Genomic DNA, 18,875 nt, shown 5'->3' on the forward strand with positions numbered 1-18,875 from the left:
GGCTGAAAGTTAGGGCTAGTTGGTGTTGACTTACAATTATTTTACCAGCTAAAACGGATATGGACCCAGAAAGAAGTAGACAGGACATAGTACATTGTGGCACTGTACAATGTTTTTATCATTTTTGTCATTTGTAAGGGTTATCTTTTAGCACTCTCGGGTAGGGGTTTCATATATTACATGTCTCAAGTAAAAGATGTTCAGTTGAACGTACTAGCGAGTGTTTTCGTCGACTTCTTTCTAGGTCGCTGTCCGTTTTTCGCTGGTAAAATGGTTTGAAATGTTATTATATTGACCGCCTAAATGCACGTTTCGTCATCTGGAATCCAGCTCACGCAGGACTAGGTGGTAACGAGGCTCCCGATCCCTCAGCCCGCGCGCTTGATTCCCGGGACACTCCTGGCCCTCCATCGCCTGACGATCCAGAACGTAATCTGGTCACCTCATTTCGAGACATCTCAGCGAAATACAAATCGAACAGGCTCCGATTTCCGCCTCCGGCGCCGGGCCTGACTTAGGCTGGCGAGCGCTGGCTCTTACGCCTATACACTAACACGATATTGTGCCCGGCGATACTTTAGCATTTCAATCCGGCCTTCTCGGGGAATGCCCAGACTGTGATCATCCGTTTGCGGATACCTTCCAGATGGTGTGGGCATGCCATCTAACCCGGCGGTCCCCAAAATCACGCTCCCTCCCCCCTACCCGTGAGAGCTGGGAGGCTGCCTTTTTCGGCTGCTCGACCTGGGAGGAACAAAGAGCCCTTGTTGTAAGTGCGCCCGCCAATGCGGAAGCCATAAGGGGTCCCACACTAGGGACTCCTCCTAGAAATTGTACAGGGTCCACCTTTAAGGCCGCTCCTATCTCAAACTTGTACATAGTCTTAAGAAATGTTTTTCACCACCACCACAACAAAGGACGGGAGAATGTCGACATACTAATTCAAAACGTTAACCTAAGAAGAACAGCGCAAACGACGGACGAAGAAAGGTAAGACTAAACCACAGGCGCTGACGAACAACTGAGCGCTTTATTGCAGCAGAAAAACATATATATAGAAAAAGGGAAAACAACAGAAGGACCGCTAATGACCAAGGAGGTATCACATCGGAAAAAAACACGATATCTCGTAAACATGAACCGCCACGTGCCGATACAAAGTCTAAAGTTCAAGATAGGTACAGCATTTCCTTTTCCAGAAGTGAAACTGATGACTCACTAATACAAGCACCTCCTTTCTTCTTGATCTTGAACGCTTCAAAGATTTCCCGCTCTCCTCGTCCAGGATACCACGCAAGAATCACGCAGTCATGGAAGAGGGGGGCGCAGCGGCAGGAAGTGCAGTGCATTGCCAAGGTGGTACTTGATGACGTCCTTACATTGTCGGCATGCTCCCTCAGGCGATGATTGAGGCAGCGGCCTGTCTGCCCGATGTAAGTGCGGCCACACGGTGACAAAGGAACTTCGTATACGACGTTTTCCACACATTCAACATAGCGTGTCACGTGATTTTTCACGCATGTGCTTGTCTTCGGTGTTTCAGCATTGACCCGCTTGCACAATCGGCCCAGTTTTTTAGGTGCAGAGAAGGGCCCTCACAAGGGCCACTCCACATAGCCACCCGGACCGACCACCGCTCGGCGGCCGGCAGAACTTTCAATATGTTGAAGACGTGCCGAGTCGATTTGGGGGGCCGCTGAGCAAGTTCAACGCAATGCCTCCCCGTTTGCCTTTACCTCAAGCATACGGGCGTGTAAAAGACTTGTCCCGTAGCCGTAAGTGTAAGTGTCTGAGTTAGCCTACTGGCGCATCTTAAAAACAAACCTGTCGATGTGCCATTGACACTGACACCTCAGATACGCCTGATTACAGGGATATGCGAGCTTCCCCAGTGCTGGGCGGTCGAGACCCAAAGAGTGTCATATGCAGTAACACTGACCACCCGGCCTCCTCCCACGCTGGATTACAGGGCCCAGTTACAGGCCCCGGCCATTGGGTTATCTTATGGCTAGTCCTGGCTCATTCACGCTGGTTACAGGGGTGCGCGACGAACCCCCAGCCCACAGGACTGAAGTTACCCCACCGTTACCAGCTTTGAATTTCATCATGGTGAGATTCAAGCCATTGCGACAAGAGAGTCAGAGTCAATCGCGCATCTTAAAACAGACCTGTCGATGCGCCAGCGTTTCCGCGGCGAGACCACGTCGAGGTCCAGACACCTGCATATTTGACACTCACACCTCATAGTAGCTGATTACAGGGACACGCCAGTTTCCCAAGTTAATGGATTAATAGGTACCCAAGGGAGTGTCATTTCTGCTACACATTGACACCCAGGCCTCCTCCCACGCTGATTACAGGGACCCGTTACCGACCCCGGCCATTGGGTTTTCTTATGGCAAGTTCTGGCTCCGATCTCGGCTTGGCTACAGGGGCGCGCGACATCCCCCAGCCGTAGGACATGCGACAAGAGCATCTTGTCTCCCTGGTGACAAGAGAGTCATAGTTACTCCCGCCGTAAAGTTACGACCCCTTCCACCGGGGCATTTTCCCGACAAAGTCGGGTAACTTCCCAAACACGAGATCCCCTGTGTAGGGGGTGCCTGTACCAATTTTGCACTGGTTGGTGCCCAGCGTACCGAAGGTTGGTGCCCACCGGTACCAGTACTTCCCACATTCGCGTACCCCAGGGTAGAAACCGACGTGGTGGAACGGTTTCCAGTTCACTGGATGCCCCGTACGGGGGGCGCCTGTGCCCATTTTTATTCTGGTGGGTGACCAGCGGCTCCCGAAGAACCTACCACGTCTGCCGCAGTGGTAGTGCGTGAAGGTGAAGAGCTTCAGAAGGAGCGACAAAAAACAGCGGTGATTCCGTACGTTCACGGTGTCAGCCATGGCCTCAAGAAGATTGTAAGCAAGGCAGATGTTTGGCTCGTATTTTCTGCACCTAAAAAACTGGGCCGATTGTGCAAGCGGGTCAATTCTGAAACACCGAAGGCAAGCACAAGCGTTAAAAATCACATGACACGCTATGTTGAATGCGTGGAAACGTCGTATACGAAATTCCTTTGTCACCGTGTGGCCGCACTTACATCGGGCAGACAGGCCGCTGCCTCAATGATCGCCTGAGAGAGCATGCCAAAAATGTAAGGACGTCATCAAGTACCACCTTGGCAACGCATTGCGCTTCCTGCGGCTGCGCCCCCCTCTCCATGACTGCGTGATTCTCGCGTGGTATCCTGGACGAAGAGAGCGGGAAATCTTTGAAGCGTTCAAGATCAAGAAGAAAGGAGGTGCTTGTATTAGTGAGCCGTCAGTTTCACTTCTGGAAAAGGAAATGCTGTACCTATCTTGAACTTTAGACTTTGTATCGGCACGTGGCGGTTCATGTTTACGAGATAGTGTGTTTTTTCCCGATGTGATATCTCCTTGGTCATTATCGGTCCTTCTGTTGTTTTCCTTTTTCGATATATATGTTTTCTCCTGCAATAAAGCGCTCAGTTGTTCGTCAGTGCCTCTGGTTTAGTCTTGCCTTTCTTCGTCCCGTCGTTTGCGATTCTTCTTAGTTTAACAATGTACCAACTGGCCGGTCAGCATACCCTTCTGTAATTCAAAACGCTTTCAAAATTGGACTTGGCCTCCCCCCTCAATCATATACCTGTCGTTTCTTCAAGCTCGGAATCCACAACACCCTCGAAGAACTCCTGAAAGCTCAACGCAACAGCCAACTCACCAGACTCCTCCTTACTACTCCCGGCCGACACGTGCTCCAGGTCCCCGGATACCCGCCCCAGAGGCTTCACAAGACCTTCAGCGCCTTCCGTCTTAATTCCGGTCCGCATAACTGTATCCGAAATTCCTAGCAATAAGCACCCACTATTTAACCAAGGTAGAAGACACTCTCGGGTTAAGCATCTTCGATAACAATTCGACTTTCCTCCCGATACTCGCTACACCGACGCCGCCCTCTACCCCTCACGCTAGGTTCATGCTCTGCCTGTTGTAAACTCAGAAGGCACACTTCTCACCTCCCTCACAACTCTCTCGACATCAACCACCACTGCCGAAGAAATTTCCATAGTCATCACCGCGACAACTGGCTCCGAATAACTTACAATAATAACAGATTCCCTGCAAGCCTGCCGTAACGTTCAACGAGGACGCATCTCGCTTCCCACATTACGTATACTCGCATCGATTAATCCCTTCCCCGAGCTGTACATCGTCTGGACCCCTCGCCACTCCTCCCTCGAGGGAAATGAGGCGGCTCACGCCGCTCCCGCGTCCATCCACACCGGGCGTTTCCCTCAGGAATAGAACCCACGGTCCAGCCCCCTCCACCTCCCTCTGTTCCATCACGCTACCACGACATCCTGCATCATTATAGCAACCTTCGCCACACTTTGCCTCAACCTCACCCTCAACTAACCAAGGTGGAAGCAATCATCTGGCGTCGATTACAAACACCTATTACAACGCACCCATTCTCCACGCTGTCTCCCCTGCCCAATATACCCTCATCTGTCACTTCTGCCCCTCTCAATACTACCTATCACATGGTGTGGGCCTGTCAAAACATCCCATCGCCTACTCCCAATCCCAAACCTTCCCCAGAGCAGTGAGAGGGCCTTCTGGCCAGCTCCTGTCACGCTGATTTGATCTTTCTGGTCACCCGTGCCATGGCTGCAGCCAAGGCCCAAGGGTACCTGGACTGATGGACTGAGGCGAACCCACCCCACCGAGTGACGGCTGAACCACCTCCGTTTGCTCTATTAAATGTTTATTCTCTCTTTCTCTCACCACCACCACCCTACCGCAGTTGGTGTTCCGCCTGGCTACGTGACTCGTCGTGTGCATGCGACTTTGTCCATGGATGACTACAATACAATACAATAAGGTTTATCTTCCACCAATGTCACTACAGAGGGGAAAAAGCGGACGGAAAGAAAGCTGAAGCTGCAACCATGCAGATTGACAGAGTACCGTCCGCCTATGCAGTAATGACAGGCAAAAAACTTAAGGCGTACATTGAGAAAAATTATTATACACAATACAAAATGGCAAATGGACCAAAATGACGAAATGACAAAATTACAAATGCGACAATTAATAAACACATCTAGGATGCGGTCATCTTTTAAAACCAAAAATTCAATATCGTGTCTGTGAAAATAATTGGGCGTGTTGGAAAGTGTATTCTTCAGTAGCTGCTGTCCATAGTGAGTCCGTGATGATGTCATTTTCCAAGGAGGCTTATATCGGCGTGCGTATACATATACAGTTTCCAGCAAATGTGCTAGGTCCATAAAATTATCCAGTTTGTTGTGGTTGGGACACCTGTAACTACGGAATGTTTTCAGCTTTTATTATTCGGTGTTTTTGAAATAGTTCTTTCATGTACGCTAGAAAAGGAACATTTTCAACTGTACGAATGGCTTTCTTTTGCAGGATTGTTATTTTCTGTATATTTTTCGAGGTCGTGTCTGCCCAGTCTAATGCACGGTAGCTCATATGGGAGTGAAAGATCGCCTGATATATAAGTCGCTTTACGCTGGTGGGTAAAGCACCGGAATAATGACGACACCAATTTATGATACCAGCGGCTTTTTGCGCTTTCAATCCGAGTGACTTAACATGCTCGGTCCATGACATGTGTTCTGTAAAATTGACACCAAGCGTTTTCACAATTTTGACCGTAGTGATTTTATACGGGACTAACACAATGCTATCAGGTACTACTATTCCGTGCCTAAAGGGCGGAAAAATGCACCATTTGTTTTTGATTCATTTAGCGTTAGACAGTTTTTTGGTACCACTTCTAGATTGCGAAACATAGAGAACACGACACAGGCACTATGGTCTCCAAATTATTACCAGAAACAAATAGAGTGCAAGCATCGGCATATATAATAAACTAGCAATTTTTCTGTAATCGTGTAATGTCATTTATGCAAAATAAAAATAGAATAGGTCCCAGAATGCTCCCTTGCGGCGCGCCGGTTTTTATAGTCTTAGTTTGCGATGCGTGGTTATTTATTTCTACGCACTGAAAAAGCGTGAACAAGTAAGACAGCATGATGCATAGGCCACACCACGAAAACAGCAGTTTTGCAATTTGTTAAGAAGTACACGATTTACACGATAAAACGCCTGGCTGAAGTCTAGGTGTATGCCTAGCTTAAGTGGCCTTTTTTCAAAATTTTCCACGATCGTGTCTTTCTGCGTCAATAGCGTGCTTTCAGTGGAGCGTTTACTTTCTAAAACCGAACTGGCAGTTTGTTATAAGGTTGTGTTCCCGGGAAAAAACTCTAGTTACGTATTATTTTCTCAACACATTTACAAAGAACAGGTAAGACTGAGATTGGCACATAATTAGCTAGTTCATTCTTTTCACCCCCTTTGTGTATCATGCTCACTTTAGCTATCTGCATGCCATCCGGAAAAACACCTGACGAGAGGCCTACATTGTAAATGCGAGTCAATACTGTCTGCTAGGAGATCCAACACGTACTTAATTGGTCTAATTTCTGGATAGTAAACATCACCGCTATGACTTTCTTTTTAATTTAGTTCTTGTGTCCATTACACGTATACACGTGGGCTGAAGAAAGATTGTGTTTGGAAGACACTCAGTGTATTTTGCAGTTTGATTCAGGTGACTAGTATATCCGAGTTCTACGAAAAATTCCATAAACTTGTCCGCGAGATCAGTTCCACTCAGTATTTTGTCATACACATTGAGACTGTTGATCGGGGCGCAGCAGGATCTCTTGCTCAGTAGCTCCTTCAGTCTCCTCCAAACAATATCACTCCGCTTCAAACAACTTGCATAGAAAATGCGGTTGTGGTATTCTCGTTTCACTTTTTTTTCTTTATTTAGGTTGTTTTTCAACGACTAAATAAATGGTGCAACTTGTTTTCTTTGCAATTTGTTTTCTAAGGCAACCGGTAAACAAATTGCAAAGAAAAACAAGTTGTTCCATTCGTTCGTGAAAATTGAAGATTCAAAGAAGTGGGATAAAACACGTCGTTTAGAAAGAACCTAAATAAATAATGAAAACGGGAATTGAGAATACTACAGCGGTATTCACGAGAAAGCGGTGCCGGTCGGTCTTCTCTCCTCCTAGCGTTGCGCGCGTAGCGCGAGAGGTTGAGGCGTTGAAACATCGGCGGAAAGGGGTGTCGGGCCATCCCTGGGATATCGCCGGGCGAGCTTCTTTGGAGGAATGCCAAGCACGCGGAGCAAGAGTCGGAGACAGAAGAACAGAAAGCCGCTCGGCACGGAAAACACTGAAATCGGGATCACAACCGCCGATAAAGGCTGTCTTTGTAGGAATAGTTTTATAATTACAGCTAAATGAAAGGTTAGCAAGTGAAACCAAGAATTATACAGACTTCGCATATCCTGTGTTAGCTCAGCTAAACCATGGCCATATTTTAAAGCAAAGCTTTCTAGCTCTACCAGCCAACGGTTCTTTAGTGGCGTGCGGGACAACAAACTTCCAATGCCGCGGAGATGGCGGCAGGGGGATTTAGGGGGCGAAGAGTTTCACTCACGAAGCACAATAGAGATTGTGTGGCGAATTTACCCAGCGTTACCAGCTCGGAAGTGCCTGCTCGCTGGCGGTGGCGTCGGCGGTACGGCTTTTTCGTCTGCTTTAGCGACAGTTGTTTTGGGCCTGTTTTGCTGCAGCTTCGGGTACATTGCGCGGTGCTTTCGCAAAGCTTCATTAAATTGTTCGACAGCACCTCCAGCGTACCCTGCCCCTGGCGAAATTAAGTGGTCAAACATAACGGCAAACATACGCCAGGGATTGGTTTTCAGAGCGGGAAAAATGTACAAACCACATGCAGACACCTGGCCGCAAGAGAAACGCTACCTTTAGCGCACTGCTTGCCACGAATGGGACTCCTATTTCTAATTTGGTGAATAGCAATTCGGTTGTGTTTTAAGAGGTATTACAAAAAGGCGAAAGTAGCAAGGGGCTTTGATAAATAACGAATATAAAAGTTCCCTACGCTTTCTCGCAATTCTCTAACTTAATAAACTAAGTAGTTTACATCGGTATAAACGGGAATTACTAACCTCACATGCCGAATTTTTACCGTGTCTGCGCTTCTGTCGAGCGGTGGTGTAGACCCAAGGTAGCACATCAGGATAGATAGGTTCCGCTGTCTCACCCTTGGAAGGACGCTCCTCTCCGTTTTTTTTCTCCCAACTCACGGCCGGGCTACCGCAGCGGCGTCCGCCGTTCTAGCCCGGCCTTGGCCGACGCTGATGCTGCGTTCGGGATGCCACCCCCGCAAATATCAGGTAATTGCTGTCAGAATCTCTGGCATCACTCTTTGTAGAGCCCCGCCAAGTGATTTCAAGTTACGTCGCGTGGGCAATTGCTGTGGGTGTCGTTTAAAGCTTTGCTTTTAATAAACCCCCTTCGCAGTGTGGATTGGAGTCCATTTGTTTAGAAATGATTTGGCAAACATACGAAAATGCAAATACCGCCAATGGGGGTGACATCCCAGAGTGTGCTCTACTAGTCATCCTCCATAAAGAACTTGCCTAGTATTTTCTATGGCGTATAAGTCACGGAACACGCATATAGAAGCGCACGCTTTGTATCGATGCCCCTTGTCCCCTTCACGTGCTGCTACACCAGAAACACTGACAACACTTACTTTTTGTCATCCACAAACCCTTGCATTGACAGGTACAGCGATTTCCCATCTCTTAAAAGAGCAGACGCATAGGGCGGCCTTGATTTTGTCGACGATCTTGCGGCACCTCGCAAGAGCCACGCGCATCGTCAACTCAACAAGTTCCAAATAAAACATGATGCCGTCTAAAGCCAAGAAGAATAGCTCCTTGCGGTAATTCCTGTGCACCTTCGATTTGCAAAAACTAATGGACGAATACGCATACCCACCACTTTAGGCGTATCTCCTCCTCAATAGTGGCTTAAATATTGCCCCCTGAGCCTGTTGGAACAACCAACTTCAACCAGTCGGATTAGTTCCACTTCTTGTCCGTCGGCGCCGTTCGAGACCGACCGGATAGATTTGAACTGGTCTTTCTATTCGACCCAAATGGCCACCGTTGGAGAGTGACTTCCTATGTTAACTTTACCAAATACGCAGAAAGGGTGCCCATTTGCACGTGCGGAGCCACACACGTGGTTGACTTCGTCTGTAACATATCATTGTGCGCCGTGGAGCACCAATCATCCTCTTGAAGAACCATTCGAGGGTGCACCCGTCCATTTTAAGCAAAGAGCTGCTACGTGCCTCGAACATGGTGTAAGAATGAACGTCCAACTAATAGTCCCAAAAAATGATCTCATTGAGAACATAATTGAGCCCTTTCTGATATGTTTTATTTAAAAAGCCGAGATATTCGCAATTGGTTGCACATCCTCCTCGAAATTACCTTAGCCTATTTTGGAGCGCAAATTATTGATTCCTCGCCATTCTTTCCGTTTTTTGACTCTAAATCAATCTTTTTCAATGCCCCTGTTACCTATGATGCACCATTTCCGCAGGAATAGGCGTAGCTGCTCCCCACTGCAACGAATTCGTGCAACGTCACACTTAAATGAGCAGTAAATTTTGGAACACGCCCTAGGACGTAAACCGTCGATGTTTCGCATTTCAGCATGAGGATAAAGTACTCATAAGGTCCTCCGTAGATGGACCTAATATGTACCACATTTTTCTCCCCGCTGCCGTGCACCGTACAGGAACAACGTAGAGGCTCCTCCAACCGACTTACTCTAGTGCGGTCTACAGCAGATCGTCGTCGCCGTGGTAGCGAAATCACACATGTTTCTCGACTGCAGCTGTCGAGGCGCCGAAGCGTCCAATAACTGCAAACCGCAAAGTCGCTCTCTCCAGCGGAGGGTATAATTATATGAGCCCTTTTGGTCACAAGGGTAGTACTCTTGATTGCCTAATCGGTGCCTTGAATGTCCGTAAGCCATCAGTCCCAAGTAACTCACCCATAATCATCACAGCGTGGACTTTCAGCTAGAGTTCTCGACTAAGCAGTCACTTCATCTATCGTGTCCAAGTTTATACGATATCATGCGTGATATAAATATTACATTTTCTGCATAAAAATTCGCCACGTGTTGGTCAGTGTATGTAATCTATAAACGTTAGCTACCATAACTGCTTACATTTTGTTTGTTCTAGAAATCATCGCCCATAGATTCAAAAAAATATATCTGCCGTCAGTTGTTATGACGATTTGAAAATTGTATAGATTGAGGAAACATAATATTGCTTACCGGCGTTCCCGTATAGTTCCTTCTTTCCAATATTCATACGAACCTGTAAGGTTCCAGGACACTACCCTACTTTTCCATATCTTAAGATGTTGTTCCTCTCTTTTTATGACCTTTTCCGCTTCTTTAGTCAGGTTCACAACTTGCATATTAACTGAAAGAAATAGCAGGAGGTGGTAGTAACATAATTTATTTGATGAAAGCCTTGCGTTACGGCAGTTTTTGCATGAATTACTCTAAATTTGTTTTGTCATGCATTTTACACTTCTCACATTCTTCTTCGTAAATGACCGAGCTGTGCAGTTCTCGTGCATAAACAATCATTCGTTTTATATATTAAAAAAGTATAGAGGTGTTTTGTACAATTCTAGGTGTCCACCTAACTCAAAATGCTATCGGTAACGTTTTTGTAGCCTTTTTGAATGGACTGTAAATTCAGAGAATTGATTGACACGTCCATGAACAATCTTGCAAGATATTTTGAAATAGAGAAAGCAAAGCACAAATTGGCTGCCATAGTTTCGACGTTTGAATATAAACATCAGATAATGCTTCAGTGACTATTTATGCTTTGATACTTTGAAATATTGCCACAGAACTGATAGGTAGACAGTCCCCCACAGCGCCATGATCAAAATGAGACTATTAAGAAGAATTGGCGGACGCGTAACCTGAAAGGGCTGTCTTGGCCTCCATGTACATTACGTAATTGTGTTAAATCTTTTATTCAAAAAGGAAAGGCCGTAGGCCTTGTGCGGAAGTTGGGAGGGGAGGACTCATGGTTGAAGAGGGCTCGTATGAGTTAGTGGCCTTCGGGAGGCGGCATCAGTATCTAACAGGACAATTGTTCAACATTGAGTGGTCCATTCACTGGTTTAGGCCATCGCTATACAACTCGCGCTAGACCGCTCTTAGTGGCGAACCGTATTTTAAGGTTAATGGTATGTAAGACGTCGATCGCATCTGTTTGAAAATACATCCCTTGAGCTTCAACCACGCATCTGCTCTGGCGCCGCGTAACAATACGGTGAGTTGAAGAAATGTGTTTATTTACTAAGTGTACCGTCAGGACCATTATGCATTAAAGAGGGGAGTGAATTACATACTATAAACTAACGTAAAATCTATACAATTGCACAATAAATATTACAAACCAAATGGTCAAGGTTAAATCATGTTACAATAAAAAACCCTACCCAGCTTCGTATTACACAATATTAGCTAGCCCATAGGATTTTAAGGAAACCAATAACACTGATGCATATGAATATTCGACTTTAGCTATCCTATTTTTGAATGACTTATAATCAGTAATGGCGGCGGTTGATGTAGCAAGGTTCTTCCATTCGACTGGGTATAAAATACTGAGAAAATGTGTGTTTTTCTCGGTGGTGTTCCAACTTGATTTGCATATCCAATCGTTACAGGTAGAAATGCGGGCAAAAAACAGGGTTATTGAGGAGCTGACACTAAAGGTATGTTTTTGTCACATACCGAGACTGAAAAGTTTGCGCCGCAAGATAACCTTGGCAATTGAAGGCTTTGCTACATCGAGGTAATCTGAGGAGCTCAGTTATAGTGAGAAAGACTTTGACCAACAGAGTTATGTGTGCTACTTGCACTGATCGTTTCAAGATATCGTAACATAGATACCACATAATGCCGCCTACTCGAGTTTAGAACGAACTATTGTTTTGTACATTAGTACTTCACAAGCGGAAGGAGCATTCAAAAGGTTACTTAAGAGGCATCCTACTTGCGGTTAACATTCGCAATTACATACGTGTGTGAGTGTACTCAGTTAGATGGCCGGAGATGTAAATATCAAAATATTTATGAAATGACATCTAAACAGAAATTTTCTATATATTGAGTAGGTAACTATTGAGCTGTTTTGATAAGACGCATATGCCTAGATGTCCCAGAATTTATTACCATGCGCCGCATTACTAACAAGAAATAAATAGTGTTAACACTATATCGGAAGGCGGTAATGACATTTCACATGTAACTTATCGGTGCAAGCTGCAGTCGTCCACAAATAAATGTATGCCAAAGGGAACGCGCGCAGTAAAATGGGTAAGGGAAGGTAGATAAGAGAAACCAGGGGATCCTGCAATGACTTTTGCGGTACAGCGTGAGCAGGTGATAACTCGAGTTAAAATTATTCGCCGACACAAATTAGCGAATGGCTGTCAAGGTACACTCAAACTAACATAAAAGTTTGGATTTGACTTTAAGCGGATGCAGCTTAAGCAACAGCAGTTGCTGACGTTCATTACCAAGTGCTTTGGAAAGTTAGGAAACCTATAATTGGCGGTAGAAAAGCCCCAAAGCCTGAAGTTGATGGGTGAAAAATGAAATTCATGTTTTACAGAATACGTTTTCTGTTGATGCATGCCCTGAACGAGAGAAAAAATAGGATTCAAAACATATAACTAAATTTTAAAACAATTAGTGCTTAACCAGTTTTAATTATAGGCTTGTTAAGAAGATACCGTGATAAATAAGGGGAAGTTCCTGTAACCGGAATCAGTGCACTTGAACCACCTTCCCAATTATAAATTGAGCTGGTCGATTATATGTGCAAGTGACAGTAGATAATTTTTTGGAAGTATTATGGAGGAGTCTGACCTAGTATTCAATCGTGGACTATGAACTCACAGGTAGCCACGTGGAGCAGTTGATAGTATTTGACCTAAGGCTTTTTCTACCCCGAATGTTCTATCGTAATTTGATGCATCTGATGGAGACTATGGTTTAAAGGTAAATGTAAAAGGACCGCAGTTTTAGAGAAATTCTACGCAAAGACTTTCTTCCTAGCTTCAGTACACCGGCTGGACGGAATTACTGTTGCAGTCAGTGTTAAGGAGTCATAAGCTATAGGGCGGTTTCTAACGCACCAAAAGTTTTTCGTGTCAGCCGTTACTTTGGTGGCAGGGTTGAAATGTTAAATTTTTGTTGGAATATTTCTGGCCACTAACATACTCTTCGCATGGCAATTTGTGGGCAGCATTGCGACTAGAGCAAGGTGACAGCCTGGTGCCGAATCGCCAAATTGTGCAGTTGTCCCTCTCCTACTAGTACTTGTAAGGGCACAACTAACTTTTACAAACCGTTTTTTGGTTAGATAAAGATTTTGAGTGGTAAGAATGCCATGGTAATTTTTATTATACAGTATGGTAGGAGTCGGTATGCACTTTCAGTATTAAATTGTCACCAGGTGTACCCAGGTTTGTACGAATGGAGGATTTGAGAGAAAGGTTTCAAGAAGACTGGATAGCTTTTTGTTAATTCGTCAAAAATTGCGCATTTGGTAAAGCCGAACCGTTTTCATCGTCTTTTTACATTTAGAAATAGCAAGTTAATGTCGGACGATAGCATGCACTAGTCGATGAATCCGAATGTGTGCAATGCTAATAGTGTAGCCTCCCCTGAATGTTACAGCGATGTCAAAAATGCTGGCGCATGTTTGTGTTAATCGAGTTGGCAGTGCGTTAGGCGCACAAAAAGCGAAACAAATGCAGCAAAAATAACGGAGCAATGTCTGAAATGTGTTTAAGTTCTAATGTCGAAAAGGAGTTAATGTAGGCTATTTATTTTCCCAAGTTATATCTGAAAATGTAAGGAAACCGCATTGGAATAATTGAATATTAGTGTAGCACGTCCACTGGAGGTTCATATCATAAATTATATTCATAAAAGGGAAAGATAGCGAGAGGGTGTAAATGTGCAAGGCCAAGCGTAATAAAAATTCAGGTGGCAGTGTCAGCGCGTGTGCTTCGCATTTCGTCTTTCTATGCGTCCTCAGTTAAATTTAGGCTGACCAGTTTTAATATAAAATAGGGGTTGGGAATTTAGTTTAATGATCGGCTAAATTGTGTCAAAGTTAGTTTAAACATAAATACGATGTACTGGGATGTCGTTATTATTGCTACAAGGGCACCGTACCCCCCCTCCCCCCCGCCACCTTTTCGAAGAGAGGTAAAACCGAGAGAACAAAAAATGTGCGCAGAGAAAAGGGATTATTGATCTAAAATGTCCGGCCATAGCCACGTCTCATTAACAGTAAAATGTTCGGTTTAATTATATCAATGGTCGATGTTAGTGAATCTCGTTTGTAAAGGATAGTACGAATAATAGCGAAAAAACTGATACACACGACACGCCCTGATCGCTTCCCCTCGCGCACCCCAACGGGGACGTAGTCTTGCTCACGATAGGCTCTACGTGAGAAGGAGTAGGTCGCCGTGCGTTTTGGTATTTTTGATTAGTACCGTACAGTATATCTACTGTGTCGTTATTCACAAATCTTCTGTACAGCATGTAAAAGAGCAGTTCAGCAGATTGTCTCTTTACAAACGCAGTTCGTAACAAATTTCTCTCGTTGCAGAGTACAAATCTTAAAACACCTTGATGATCAATTTTTTTTCAGTTTCTTTCAAACGGAAAAATACTTACGCGAGCGGCCACTATTAGAGGCAACATGAATCGCGTGGCCACGCTCTGTATAGTGCCACGATGAGCACCGCGGGAACTTCACTTTACATGCGCAATCACGGTCAGAGGCGGAGATATCTGCGCGTCGCTGCTATGATTTGTCCCACTTCGCCGCGCACGCCCTTGTACGAAAGCACTGCAGTCATGAAGCTAAATATTCAACTGAATTTTCGAGTCACACCTGCAAGATGCACACAAAAAATTTTAGCTTTGCAATTTGTCTTCCAAATAGTATTAAGCATGTATTTGGTAAATACAAATTTATTGTCGTGTGATTTTTTCCTTGCAGATAAGATCAGATAAAATTTTATTCTTGCCACGGGTGGGATCGTTTTCAGGTCGACGTTAGTGTCGTCCCGGCGACGGCAGGATTCATATACAGCTCTGCGGTGTCTTCGGCCGCCTGGGATAGTTAGGCCTTGGTCATAGGGTCTGTGCAGATCAGCGCGGCCTCCCACTGTTCTTTGTTTGTAATTTGCAATAAAATGGGGTGCTTTCTTTAAAGTTTGTAGTGGTTTTTTTTTTCAAAGGACGAAATCGCACGGGGTAGGTCGGCGTATTTATGCCAAAGTGGGCATTGGTTTGTGTGAAACTCGGGGTAGTAGGGCAGGGGTAGCAAAAGTGGATGTTTGAATTTGGCGCCATACTACAGCGGGGCGGCGGGACATGGAGGGGTCGGGGGGTGGGAAGCGAGCTCTGGACAGTCGGTAGAGATCGAGTACCGATCGATAGGTTAAAAGGCAGTCCTTATGGGAGAACATTTGATTCTGCAGCGCCACTGGGCTCTCGGTTGACCAGTTCTCGAGCCACCTCGTGTGTCGATTCATTTCCTGGGGATTCGTAGTCGCCCGGTGCCCAGACGATTTTTTTTGCAAACATAAAAATACTGAAAGTAAACCTCTGTGACAAATTCACCCTCAGGAAATGCAGCGCGTATTTAAAACTTGATTGATTGATTGTGGGGTTTAACGCGCCGACGCAACGCAGGCGATGAGGCGCGCCGTAGTGGAGGGCTCCGGATTAATTTTGACCACCTGGGGATCTTTATCGTGCGCCGAAATCTCGTACACACGGGCGTTTTTGCTTTTCGCCTCCATCAGAAAAGCGGCCGCCGCGGCCGGGAATCGAACCCGCGACCTCGTGCTCAGCAGCGCAACGCCTTAGCCACTGAGCCACCGCGGCGGGTGCGTATTTAAAACTTCCTGTTTGCATAGAATATATGGTTGGTATGGTTGGACAACTCAGTTCGAGTATATCTTGTAGAAGCGTCAGTGCTAGATGTTTTGTGTTCACCGCGCTCGGCGAAGTGGGAGGAACAGTAGTACACGACGCGCAGCTATCTCTACCTGTGGCACTGATTGCGCATAGTGCGATTGGTTGCAGTTTCTATTTCTTTTTTGGGCAGGTGGTGTTAAATTAAGTTTAGCTTGTGTTAAGTTCCCTCTTCATTACAAAGGGGGTTGTAAAAGTATTGTTCCGGACAATTTACCTGGGTAGTGTGTGGTGCTACACCACACTACAGATGTTGTTTCAATTGTAGTAGTAAGTTTCAGTACGTTTCCTTGGTAGTTGTTTTCTTACGTGAGAAGTAGGAAGAGAGTCAGTAGCGTTCCTGGTGACGCAATGCTTTGTGGCGGGACTTTTCCAGTCAGTCTGGTTGAGCGATATCTGCCTTTGTACATGGCTGTGGTGAGTGGCCGTTTTGTAGGGAAAGCCTTAGGCAGAGATTGTCCATTTGATGGCTTTTCCTTAATAGCGAGACTGTGTGGCGCAGAACCATGCTGAAGGGATTGTTCAGGTGTTTCAGCAATAGCTTCCGCTCCTTTGTTTTGCGTATTTGCGGATGAATTTGGCGCCAGGAGTTTCCTGAGCACGTTGCGTGGTGCTGGATTTCTTAGTAGTGCTTGCACGCAGTGGTGTAACAGGTGCGCGTCGAGGTTGTATTGTGGATTTTCATTTACACATGTGATTGGATTCCTGATATTTCCTATACCACAGCGGTACGTGTTTAGGAATGAAAACATAGCCAAGGGTAGGAACTTGCGACACCCGAAAATGGCTTTCTGCTGGAGGACTTGGGGAATTGAGGGGTGGGGGTTGTGTTGTCCGCAATTTTATTACCTTTTATGGGCTGCAGGCGGTGGCCCCTGATTGTGCCAGCGGTCTGCCGCAATGCTCACGGTTGCCGAACACTAGGCACTTCCTCTGGCCTGGTGTCCAGTATGGTCGTCTCGACAGGAGTTTGTTGTTAGCGGGTGCTTTTACTCGTTTCTCGGCCCTGGGGTGTCGCCAGCACTTGAGAAGATCACATCGCAGAAATGCTCCACACTTTTCTGCAAACAGTTGAGAGTTGCAGAATTGGGAGCACTTCACCCAATGACTTACTTGTCTTCCGATCTGCAACATCTCGGTTTCCATCCTTGATGGAAGATTCCAACATGGCGCCCGTCCTCGCGGAGAACTTTTCAGGCCCCGGGGATGTGCGCTGCATGCGTCGTTGGTTGGATGACTTGGGATCACTGGACTCGGGAACCTTCGATGGTGGTGTTGCGGCTCTGGTTGTGGACTCTGGTGTGAATTGCGCTTGCTGGTCGACTCTGGGCTGCAGACTCTGAAATGTGCGCCTTCTGGACTGTTGGGGTGGACTTGTGTTTGGTGTTGGCGGGGGTGACTCCGTTTTTGTGTTCTGGAGTATGCTCGTGGGCGAACTGGAGGATGGCTTTTTGTTCCTGGTGCTGGACAATGTGGGCAGGGGAGAATGAGGGTTGTGAGGTGGTTGGGGATGGTCTGTTGGGACGTTTTGTGACTTCATTGTTATTATTATTCCTTGTTTTTTTTAGGGGGGGGGAAGCTGTGCACTGCGTACCGTGTGACTTTCTTTTCAGGTATAAACAGCGCATGATGGAATGGAACTGCGTGAGGAGGGATGTATGGAAGGCTTTATAGTTATTTGGGAGAATAGTGTGGTGTGAATGTTTGGGTGGCGTGGGAATAGTTTTTTTGCAACGCATTGGCTTTATTTCGAAAAGATGTTGGAGCCCCGGCTTCCTGTTCATTTATTTTCTAATCGGCATTACCCTGGTATAGCCTGGCTGGTGCAGGGTTGTATCCAATTTAATTCAGGTTGTTTTCATTCTTTATAAAACATAAATAAATAAACAAACAGATAAATAAATAAAAAAATAAATAAATAAATAAATAAATTTCTGGTGTCGTGCCGCTGTGTGGGGTGCGGCCATGTGCAGCCGTGTTACCTACAACGGGTGAGCACGGCTGTACGTATTTGTATCACATAGTTATAAATAAAACACACGCTTCGTTTACGCACAAATGCAGATTCGGGAAAAAGGCACGTGGGGATGGTTGAATGTCTCACTCCACTCCCGCATCGCCATGCGGGGAATTAAGTTTTTTAATAATAACAGCAATAAGAAATGTGGGAAAAGAGAAGAGCAGAAAGCAAATGCAAGATGATTTTGAAAACGTGGCGCCAGTTTCAATAAAAGTCGGCATAGAATTCACCAAAACTTGTGCCGAAAGTGTATCGGCCATTTGATTTTTTGGCAGCCTACAGAATGCCTAGCATGGTGGTTTCTTCCACTGCAATGACATCCAATATTCGTTTTTTACAGCAGTCCCATCTACTTTAAAAACAAATAATTTTCGAGTACTTTTAATTGATAGAATATCACGCGTATTCACACGTGCCCACTAACTGTATTTTGCATTTTGCATATCCACTTTATAAAGTATGTTGCGTTCTGAGCAGGTCTGTGGGCCATCAATGAAGTTTTCAATCACAAAAATAAATGTATTCCACATACATTAGGAACCGTTCGTGCACAGCAACACCAAATGCAGAATGAATTGAAAGACACATTTTCGCGTTTGGGAAACACACAGTGTCGAGGTGGTTAACATTGAGCCGCTGTACAGTCATACACAGAACACCACGGACCGTACCGAAAACTTGTACCTGGGAGAGGCCACACAAACAAACAAAGCCAGGCCCTGGGTCCTTTTATCAGACGATGACGAAGACAAGAGTTTATGACATATTTTTAATGTTGACCCAATGAATGGAGGGCAAGGCTC

Source organism: Haemaphysalis longicornis, unplaced genomic scaffold (assembly GCF_048455015.1).
Source record: "Haemaphysalis longicornis isolate Haplotype H1 unplaced genomic scaffold, Haemaphysalis longicornis Haplotype H1 scaffold_6, whole genome shotgun sequence".
NCBI classification, from domain to species: Eukaryota; Metazoa; Arthropoda; class Arachnida; order Ixodida; family Ixodidae; genus Haemaphysalis; species Haemaphysalis longicornis.